General features: G+C 41.2%; 1 protein-coding gene across 4 annotated transcripts in view; it reads right to left on the bottom strand.

Moving 5' to 3' along the window:
* Positions 1 to 12,053, bottom strand: part of Keap1 (kelch like ECH associated protein 1) — a 557,804-nt gene that overhangs the window by 541,810 nt on the left and 3,941 nt on the right. The window lies entirely within an intron of this gene.

Genomic DNA, 12,053 nt, shown 5'->3' with positions numbered 1-12,053 from the left:
ATATAAAATAGTGAAAAGCGCGCGGTTTCAAAGACGAAATGTCCGAAACCACCAAATGTGATAAATGCAAAGTTGCAATACGTGGAGAGACAGGTGTCAGGTGTGTGGGTGTATGTGGAAAGGTATACCACTCTGTACCAAAATGTTCTGGGTTGGATAGCTACAAAGCCAATGTAATAGGATCGCATCCAATGGTGAAGTTTATTTGTGATGAGTGCATTACGTATATACATAATGTTGACTTAGTTGTAAGAGACATGCAAGAGATTGTTAACAAAAATAGTATATACTTAAAAGAATATAAAAACGAATTTGTACGGGCAATACAAACCAGCAAGAAATAGCTAAAAGATCTAATGAAAGCGATGGATGATAAGTATAATGAAAGGTTAGCGACCCTAAAAATGCACCGAGAAATGTACTTATAAAATGCAGCAGAAATAAAGAAAGTGCGGGAGGTAGCAGAGCAAATGATAAAACAAGTGGAAGTATTGGGAAATGAAAATGAAAAATTATGTAGCGAAATAAAAACAATAATGAAAGATAAAGGCAGTGTGACGCAACAGCAAAAATCATATGCAAATGCATTGAAAATGAGTGATAATATGCATACAAACAGGGACGTGCTGGAATTTAAGAAACGCACTCCTATCATTGTGAAGCCGAAAACAAAACAAAGTAGTGAAAAAACAAAAAAAGATTTAAACAATAAAATTAACCCTAAAGAGCTAAAAATCACTGATATCAAAGCAGGCCAAAATGGTGTTATGGTGATTGATAGTATAAATGAAAGTGAAAGGGATAAAATCAAAGAAATTATGGACAAACAAATAAGTGATGAATATGAAATAAAGATCCCACGGGACTATAAACCAAGAATATTTATAACTGGCTTGCACTTTGAAAAAAAAATAATAATGAATTAATAGAGTGTTTAAAGAACCAAAACAAATGCCTAGAGCAGGGCGAAATAAAAATTATTAAACAATACAATGTCAAAACAAACAACAAAAACTACTATAATGCAATTGTAGAGGTGGGTGAAGATATGTTTACCAACGTTATGAAGTTAGATAAACTAACGTAGGATGGGAAAGATGCAGGTTTTACGATGGTGTTAATGTGACAACATGTTTCAAATGTAAAGGATACAACCATAAAGTTGGGGTAAACATAAAACCACGGAGTGTAATGAAACGCCTATAAACAAGTGTATAAATTGCGTAAATGCCAATGAAAAATTAAACTTAGGGCTACATGTAAATCACTTGTGTAATAGCCGACAATGTCCGGTTTATTTAAAGCACTTAAGTGCAAAAAAGCATAGGCTTGGCTATTAGCAACTAACGCCCTACTCAGAAGTTACAGATCAACTTGATTATATTCCCGCAAAAGTTAATCGAAAAAGCAAGTCTGCAAAAGCTGATAACAATATATTAAAATGTATTTAACTAAACATTAATAGTATAGTTTCAAATATACTATATTATGCTCTGAAACGTGTACAACAAAAGATATTGAAGATAATTAATTAGAAATAGCATCTTTTAACATGATAAGATGTGATTCCCACAGTAGCCATTCTGGCGGAGTACTAATATATGTACATAGAGAAATAAATTTTAATATAATATATAATGGTAGTGTAAACATGAATTTGTGGTGCATTATAATAAAATTGAAAAAACTTGGAAAAAAGTGGCAAATAGGGGTGCTCTACCACTCGCCCAGCACAAGTGATGCAGCCTTCCTAGACTATTTAAATGAAATATTAATTGATAAATATGAAAAAAGTAACCACAATATACTAGTTGGTGATTTTAATATCAACATGAATCACATATCAACATACAGTACAAAACTGAATGAAATATTTTCCTTGATGGGTATGGTTCAAAAAGTGGATTTTAATACACGAATAACGGATACAACTGAATCTAAAATTGATCTCATATATTCAAATTCTGAAGAAATAAAGTGTAAATCTTTGCAAGCATACAGAATTTCTGATCATGAAACAATAATGTTCAATGTTCAAATATCTAAATCATATAAGATGAGAGTGATTAAGAAAATAATTGCTTGGGATAAATATAGTAATGACAGTTTATTAAACCTACTTAGGTCCTTTAATTTTACTTTCAATGAAAATTTATTAATAGATGATAAAGTTGAACTAGTGAACCACATTTTAACGCAAGCGATGGAAAATTCAACCTATGAAAAAGAAGTATATATAAAACTAATGATAAAGTGGTACGATAGAGAACTCGCACAAATAAACATATGTAAATTTTATTTGTATACATGTGCTATACAGACAGGACTGTGGGAAGAATACAAAAATATTAATAAAATGTGTAAAAACCTAGTTAAAATAAAGAAAATTAAATACATGGAAAATAAAGTTATAATGAATGAAAACAACGCCAAAGATATGTGGAAGTACCTTAAATCGACGGTCTGCTTGGCGCGGGATAACGATGGTATTAATAAAGCGGTAATCGATGGTATATTGGTAGAAGATGAACTTGCCTTGGCAAATGGCCTTAACAAATTTTTTATAAATAGTGTGATAGAAATAAATAACAATATAGAATATTTCGATATAGCACTCAGCGGTAGTCAAGCCAATTCTGAATTTAAGTTTCCTAAAATAACGACTGATGAAGTTATAAAAATGAAGGACTCTATAGTGTATACAGGGTATTTCTATGCCCAAATAATTAATAGCAGTTTGGAAGATGGTAAATAAATAAATAAAATAATAAAGGCGCGATAACGTCCGAAGATCTCTAAGGCTTCTCTTCCAATTTGCGCCGTGCTCCTCTTGATTTTCCCTACAAATTGGCCGGAAAGAAACCTACATGTTTTATGCCGACTCCGAACGGCATCTGCAAGGCAGATGAGTTTTCCCTGAGAGCTTTTCATGGCAGAAATACACCCGGAGCGCTTGCCAAACACTGCCGAGGGGCGACCCCGCTTAGACAAATTTTCTTCTAATTGAAAAACCTTATTTCTATAATTTTGATGTTGCTTTGCCCGGGGTGTGAACCCAGGGCATACGGTGTGGTAGGCGGAGCACGCTACCATCACACCATGGTGGCCGCCTATTGGAAGATGGTATTGTACCAGAAAAGTGGAAAATGTCAACGGTGATTCCAGTTGAAAAAATTAAAAAGACAATACAGCCAGAAGAGCTTAGACCCATAAACACCATGCCAAGTGACGCTAAAATCCTTGAAGTTTATGTTAAGAATCAATTGGTAAAATATCTATACTCAAACAAAATACTTGTCAATCAACAGTCGGGTTTTAGGAAAAAACATTCGTTTTAAACAGCTCTTAACTTTGTGGTATCGGAGTGGAAAGATGATCTAAATGATAAGGTGGTGGTTGCTGTCTTTCTTGACCTTAGAAGAGCCTTCGAAACGGTAGATAGGGAAATCCTTATCACGAAACTTCAACAAATTGGTATTAATGACATAGAGCTTGCTTGGTTCCGCAGTTATTTAAAACATAGGAAACAGCGAACAGTTATAAAAACAGCGATATCTGATGTATTGGAAGTGCACATATGCTTACCACAAGGCTCGGTCCTGGCACCAATATTGTTCCTAATATATATAAATGATATAGTTAATGCGATACAAGACTGTGATATCAAACTATTTGCGGATGATGCATTACTTATGATCAGTGACAATAATATTACTACTGCGGTATTAAAAATGCAAAATGATCTCAACAATTTATACACATGGCTATGTGCGAATAGGCTAAAGCTTAATATAAACAAAACCAAATATATGGTCATAACAAGAAAAAATATTAATGAGGACTTAGGTGGGCTAAAAATATATAATGAAACCATACAAAAAGTAAATAGCATAAAATATTTAGGGATTATAATTGATAACAAACTTAAATTTGAAGAACATATAAACTACACAGTTGCGAAAGTCGCGAAAAAGATTGGTGTTATGCAGAGATCTACCAAGTATAAACAAGAAAAATATAAAATAATTATTTATAAATCTATTATCTATTAGAGATGCTAGAACGGCTGATATGTAAAAAAAGTTTAACTGGTTGAGTGTCAAGCAAAAAATTTATTTTCATACCATGAAATTGATATTTAATATAAAACATGGAAATGTACCTGAATATTTAAGTAGTAACGTAGTTCTAGTGGAGCTAACACAATATAAATATTAGAAATAGACATAATTTTAAAATTTTAAATTGCCCTTTTTTCGAACAGAAATAGATAAGCAAAACATTTTTTACAAAGGCCTAAAGGGTTACAACGAGCTCCCATTGGAAATTAAAAACTGCAATGAAATCTTAGTTTTTAAGGCAAAATTATATGAATTTTGTAAAACTCTACCTATCAGATAGAATAGTACTATTTGTATCTTGAATTAGGCTTTAAGCCGTAATAAATAAATAACTAAGTAACATAAAAAATTCGGTTTTGGATAGAATATCATAATATTAATGTTAGAACCAATATATGGTAATTCTATACGAATGCATGTCACTGGTAATACGCGTCCAAAAATACCGAAAGAGGTGTCAAAGGACTCGTATTGACCTCGACAACAATAATCCGAAGGAGAAATATAAAAATTGTATCTCTGTCCGGAGTTATTTGCAGTTGAAGTTGGCGATTTTCATGTGGTTGTTAATATGTCGTACCCACAAAAAAAATTGTGCATCACCGTGGCGGTAGCCACGGTTATACAACACACCCGGACTTGGCATGGCGTATCCCAGGGTTAGTTTTGGTAAAAGTCAAGTTGAGGGGTCGACTGGGTAATAGTCTAGTTTAGGGGTCGACTGCTAATACGCTACCAAAAATATCGAGAGAGGTGTCAAACGACGCGTCTTGACATCAATATTAATAATCCGAAGGCGGAAAATAAAAAAAATTTAACGCGTTCAAAAGATATTAACGAAAAACCGAAAAAAGACCAGCGGGTACCTCCGTCCATAGTATTTTTGCACAGAACACTTTCTGCGTTAGCGGCCTTCGGCCACGCTTATAAAAAATAACCCTGGGCTACGCCATACCAAGTCTGAGTGTGTGGTATAGCCGTGGCTACCGCCACAGTGATGCACAATTTTTTTTGTGGGTACAAACACAGCAGCAACCACAACAACAACCACATGGAAATCGCCAACTTCAACTGCAAATATCTACGCGTTGTTGTTGTTGTTGTAGCGATTAGGTTACTCCCCGAAGGCTTTGGGGAGTGTTATCGATGTGATGGTCCTTTGTCGGATACAGATCCGATACGCTCCGGTAACACAGCGCCATTAAGGTGCTGGCCCGACCATCTCGGGAACGATTTATATGGCGACATTGAACCTTCAGGCCATCCCTCCCTCCCCACCCCCAAGTTCCATGAGGAGCGTCTTTTGACACCTCACTCGATATTTTTGGTAGCGTATTAGCAGTCGACCCCTCAACTAGACTATTACCTTTGGTCACTGATGACCTGATATGAAACTTCTCGCTCTCTGAGAGCGGGTTAAAAACTGCATTTTTTATAACATTGGCCATAGATGCCATTATGCTCAAAATCAAATTTGGGCATTTCAGAATAACTTTGGGGTATTTTACATGGTAAAGGTTTAATTTATGATTTTCACCAAAAATTTACTCAAGATTGTCAAATGCGATATCAAAACACTCGAATTTTTGTCAGGATTACAAATCCGACGAAAAAAATAACTCCTTTTCACCTGTGGAAAATTTATCAGTCCCTTTCATTGAAGGGCTGCACACGAAACGGGTTTTGGTAGCAACTTCCGATTAATATAAGTCAGCTTCTTAGTCTTCGCATTGATATAAATGGATGCATAAAGGCCATGTTTTTGTGGAGCGTTGCGACATTCCATTTTTGACAGCTGAGATAAATTGTAGGTACACGTATAGGTTAACGCAAGATGTTTAATTAATAGCCTTTTGCGGACGACAACGCAGATACTTCACCAAGTGATATAATTTCGTAATTTCTTATACATTTTGTGCGTTTTTTATTGTATGTGGATATACATATGTATGTACATACACGTTTTGGTCGCATCAAGTGAAAAAAGGGGCTAGCCGCTTATTGTTATCTTATGGCGGTGCCAGAGCAACAAAGCAAAGCAACGCAATTATTTCAATATTATTTCATATTTTTTCACTTATCTACCACAAAATATTTCTACAAAACTTTACCTTTTTTATAAATTTTAATAAGTTTGGTAATAGTCTAGTTGAGGGGTCGACTGCTAATACGCTATCAGTATTAATGAGCCAAAGGCGGAAAATAAAAATTTTAACTCGTTCAAAAGATATTAACGAAAAACCGAAAAAAGACCCGCGGGTACCTCCAAAACCGGGGGTGGGATCCATAGTATTTTTGCGCAGAACACCTTTCTGCGTTGGCGGCCTTCGGCCGCGCTTATAAAGAATAACCCTGGGCTACGCCATGCCAAGTCCGGGTATGTGGTATAACCGTGGCTACCGCCACGGTGATGGTCAATTTTTTTTTTCAGCTTACTTGCTGATTTATTTGAAAATAATGAAACCGAACGGATTTCTTGGATAATTTTTTTTGCGTATTTTAGGCAACTCTATAGTCATCTGATTTTAAGCCCCATTCTTGGAAACGAATGAACTTTTGTTTACAATTGAATGAACAGACAGCTGATTTCAAGCCCCATTCCTGTAAACGAATTGAGAGAGAATGAAAGTTTCGTATCAGGTTGTTGTTGTTGTTGTAGCAATGCTTCGCCCCACCTAAAAGCCGCGACCGATCACAAATTGTCATCAATATCCTCTAACGGGAGTCCAAGGAAACTTGCCGTTTCAACAGGGGTGGACCATAAGGAAGGGGGTGTTAGAGGCGTTGGTTCCACAGTATATGGAGTTCACCAAGGACCTGCTTGTGTTTTTCCGCTTCCTACGGCTGGGCTATCAGGTGCCGTATTTCCTCAAAATGCTTACGAAGATGACTCCTTAAGCCCCTAGGCAGTGCTGGTTCATCAATCAGATGTCTGTTGGGATGCTCAGGTTTCTGGGTGTTCAACAGAAATTGTTTGGTCAGCATCTCATTTCTCTCCCTGATCGGGAGTATTCTCGCCTCATTATGCAGATGGTGTTCTGGGGACATAAGAAGACAGCCCGTGGCGATTCTGAGAGCAGTATTTTGGAAGGCCTGTAGTTTCTTCCAGTGGGTACTTTTTAGGCTTGGCGACCATATGGGTGACGCGTAGCACGTAATCGGCTGGCTAATTGCTTTGTATGTAGTCATGAGCGTTTCTTTATCTTTTCCCCAGGTACTACCAGCAAGGGATTTGAGGATTTTGTTACGGCTCTGAATTCTCGGAACAATTGCGGCTGCGTGCTCACCAAAATGTAGATCCTGATCAAACGTCACACCCAAAATTTTGGGGTGTAGGACAGTCGGTAACGTAGTGCCATCGACGTGGATGTTCAAAATGGTCGACATTTGGGACGTCCATGTTGTAAATAAGGTCGCGGAAGATTTAGTCGGTGATAATGCCAGGTTTCGAAAGGCGAAAAAACTGGAGAGATCAGGGAGGTAGCCGTTTATTTTATTGCATAGCGCATCGATCTTTGGGCCTGGGCCTGTGGCCATTATTGTGCAGTCATCGGCGTAGGAAACGATTGTGACTCCTTCCGGTGGTGAAGGTAGCTTAGATATGTAGAAATTAAACAAAAGTGGGGATAGGACACCACCCTGTGGCACCCCTTGTGTAATTCTCCTTGGTTTTGATGTTTCGTTTCTAAATTGCACCGATGCCTGCCGACCACCCAGATAATTTGCGGTCCACCTTTTAAGACATGGGGGAAGGGTAGACCCTTCCAGGTCCTGCAGTAACGAGCCATGGTTGACCGTATCAAAAGCTTTTGATAGGTCTAGCGCTACGAGTACTGTTCTATGGTGCGGGTATTGATTTAAACCGCAATTTATCTGGGTGCTAATGGCAATTAGCGCGGTGGTAGTGCTATGGAGTTTTCTGAAGTCATGCTGATGAGAGGCTAAAAGCAGATTTGCTTGGAAAAAAGGGAGCAAAATGGCTTCAAGCGTCTTTGCTACTCGCGATAGGAGAGATATCGGACGATACGACTCACATATGTTAGCTGGTTTCCCAGGCTTTAGTTGTGGGACCACCTTGGCCATTTTCCATTTCTCGGGTATGACAAAGGTGGAAAGAGACAGGTTGAAGACATGCGCCAAATATTTGAACCCCTGTTGTTGTTGTTGTAGCAATGCTCGCCCCACCTAATAGCCGCGACCGATCACAAATTGTCATCAATATCCTCTAACGGGAGTCCAAGGAAACTTGCCGTTTCAACAGGGGTGGACCATAAGGGAAGGGGTGTTAGAGGTGTTGGTTCCACATTACAATTGAAGAGATGGTTGGTGTCATGTGGGGACACGTTGCAAGCGGGGCATACATTTTGTATGTCGGGGTTGATTCTGGATAGGTAAGAGTTTAACCTGTTACAGTATCCAGAACGAAGTTGAGCAAGAGTGACACGCGTTTCCCTGGGGAGTATGCGTTCCTCTTCCGCAAGTTTTGGATAATTTTCGTTAAGCACTGGATTCACCGGGCAATACCCGGCATAAAGGTCCGACGCGTGTTTATGGAGTTCACCAAGGACCTGCTTGTTTTTTTTCACTTCATACGGCTGGGTTCTCAGGTGCCCTATTTCCTCAAAATGCTTACGGAGATGACTCCTTAAGCCCCTAGGCGGTGCTGGTTCATCAATCAGATGTCTGTTGGGATGACCAGGTTTCTGGGTATTCAACAGGAACTGTTTGGTCAGCATCTCATTTCTCTCCCTGATGGGGAGTATTCTCGCCTCATTACGCAGATGGTGTTCTGGGGACATAAGAAGACAGCCCGTGGCGATTCTGAGAGCAGTATTTTGGCAGGCCTGTAGTTTCTTCCAGTGGGTGATTTTTAGGCTTGGCGACCATATGGGTGACGCGTAGCACGTAATCGGCTGGCTAATTGCTTTGTATGTAGTCATGAGCGTTTCTTTATCTTTTCCCCAAGTACTGCCAGCGAGGGATTTGAGGATTTTGTTACGGCTCTGAATTCTCGGAACAATTGCGGCTGCGTGCTCACCAAAATTTAACCCTGATCAAACGTCACACCCAAGATTTTGGGGTGTAGGACAGTCGGTAGCGTAGTGCCATTGACGTGGATGTTCAAAATGGTCGACATTTGGGGCGTCCATGTTGTAAATAAAGTCGCGGAAGATTTAGTCGGTGATAATGCCAGGTTTCGCGAGGCGAAAAAACTGGAGAGATCAGGGAGGTAGCCGTTTATTTTATTGCATAGCGCATCGATCTTTGGGCCTGGGCCTGTGGCCATTATTGTGCAGTCATCGGCGTAGGAAACGATTGTGACTCCTTCCGGTGGTGAAGGTAGCTTACATATGTAGAAATTAAACAAAATTGGGGATAGGACACCACCCTGTGGCACCCCTTGTTTAATTCTCCTTGGTTTTGATGTTTCGTTTCTAAATTGCACCGATGCCTGCCGACCACCCAGATAATTTGCGGTCCACCTTTTAAGACATGGGGGAAGGGTAGACCCTTCCAGGTCCTGCAGTAACGAGCCATGGTTGACCGTATCGAAAGCTTTTGATAGGTCTAGCGCTACGAGTACTGTTCTATGGTGGGGGTATTGATTTAAACCGCAATTTATCTGGGTGCTAATGGCATTTAGCGCGGTGGTAGTGCTATGGAGTTTTCTGAAGCCATGCTGATGAGGGGCTAGCTGCAAATTTGCTTGGAAATAAGGAGCAAAATGGCTTTAAGCGTCTTTGCCACTGGCGCTAGGAGAGATATCGGACGATACGACTCACCTATGTTAGCTGGTTTCCCAGGCTTTAGTAGCGGGACCACCTTGGCCATTTTCCATTTCTCAGCTATGACAAAGGTGGAAAGAGACAGATTGAAGACATGCCACAAATATTTGAAACCCTCTTTCCCGAGGCTTTTAAGCATCGGCATGGCTATGCCGTCTGGGCCCACTGCTTTGGATGGTTTAGCACGACCAATGGCGTCCTCAACCTCTTTAGCGGTGATGGTGATTGGTGACGCGCTGAATTTGTGTTTATGTGCGTGTCTATTGGCTCTCCGTCTATCTTTGTCGACCGTAGGATGCATTATATATTGTCGGCAGAAAGCGCTCGCGCATTTTTTCGCGTCCGACAGCACTTTGTCGCCAAAGGCGATGGAAACTTTGTGCTTAGTCGGATTCGATAGGGACTTTACGGTGGACCAAAGTTTACCCACACCGGTATAGAGGTTACAACCTCTTAGGTGCTCCTCCCATTTCGCCCGCTTGTGTTCATCCACAAGCAATCTGATGCGTTGGTTTATATCCCTTATTTGGGGGTCGCCTGGATCAAGCTGTCTTATAAGGTCACGTTCTCTCGCAAAGTTTGCGGCTTCCGCCGGGAAGTGGGGCCGGATTTCGGGAATTCTCCCGGCGGGAATGAAATGTGCCGAGGCGGATTTAATGACCTTACGGAAGGCACGCTCCCCTTGGCGGGCATCAGTCGGGATAGGGAGGGCAGCAAAGCGGCTGTCTGTAAAGGATTTATATTCTTCCCACTTTCCTTTTTTGAAAGTTATGAAAGTGCGTTTTTCGGTAACGATGAAGTCGCTCGAGCGAAATAAGTATGGGCAGGTGGTCGGATGCCAATGTTACCATCGGCTGCCAGTTCACGCAGTTTACGAGTTCTGCGCTCACGATTGAGATATCTGGCGAATTGTGACAGGTTCCTACCATACGTGTGGGGGCGTCTCCGTTTATTGTGCAGAACGTCGTTTCTTCTATTTGATCCGCCAACATCTCACCCCTACTGTCCGCCCGCAAGTTTGAATGCCATAGATCGTGATGGGCATAGAAATCGCCTACGATAATGCCATTATTGCCAGTGAATAAGGCTCTGATATTAGGGCGGTATCCACTGGGGCAACAGGTAGCAGGAGGGATGTAGATGTTGATGATTTCTAAGTTTGCATCGCCTGACCGGACAGATAGGCCTTGACGTTCTAAGACATTGTCCCTGCGGTCGATGCCAGGATCAAATATATAATATTGCACAGAGTGGTGTATGATAAACGCGAGGCCGCCTCCATTCCCGCTCTCGCGGTCTTTTCTGTGGACATTATATCCCGAGCAGGTCTGCAATGCAGATCTTGCTGTGAGTTTAGTCTCTTGAATCGCAGCAATGCGGATGTTGTGCCGCTTCATGAAATCGACTATCTCCGTAATCTTCCCAGTTAGTCCATTACAGTTTAATTGCAGAATTCTGAAGTGCATAAGGGGAGACACCGCCACTCTGGGGGTAAGTGGCGGGTGACTACGCCTGGGGTGTGGAAGGCCAGGACGCAATTGCTGTTGTGGCCCTGGGACTGGGCGTCCTTGGGTAAGCATTGGGGTACCCGGATGATTTGGGTTTGCGACCTGGCAACATGGCACGATGAAACCCCTCGGGTGGTTGCCGTCGCGGAGACCAGAACATTTAGGAAAGTGGCACCACCCAAGGCAGGAGCTGCATTGGGCGGATGTCGCAAACCTATATATTCTGTGCTGGCAAACGGTGCAAAAGGAGGTAGGGACTAAGAGTCTGTTTCCCTGACCAACACGATTGCTGCCGGAAAAGAAGGGGGGAGAAGACGGGGCAGGGGCTGATGCTCAGCATTGCTACCGACTCTACTACGAAGGTAGTAGTTATGAGTGGTGGCAGCTGCTTGAGTTGTTGGCGCCGTGAGGCGCGAGCAGCAGCGGGGACTTGTTGTGGCTTGCTGAGCAGCGGGGCTACTGGAAGGTAGTGGGGGGCGCTTAGGCGTAAACTACGAAGCGCCCTTGGGCGTGAACAGCAAGGAGCCACAAAAGATTTATAAAAGTTACGTGGACGTCGGGTTTTGGGATCAAGTCCAGAACAACCTGTCCGATGCAACCATCCCTTGCAGGAGACACACTGAACAGAGTATGACCGT

Source organism: Eurosta solidaginis, chromosome 1, assembly GCF_040869045.1.
Source record: "Eurosta solidaginis isolate ZX-2024a chromosome 1, ASM4086904v1, whole genome shotgun sequence".
In the NCBI taxonomy this organism is placed as follows: Eukaryota; Metazoa; Arthropoda; class Insecta; order Diptera; family Tephritidae; genus Eurosta; species Eurosta solidaginis.
This window is presented reverse-complemented; position numbering and strand designations above follow the sequence as displayed.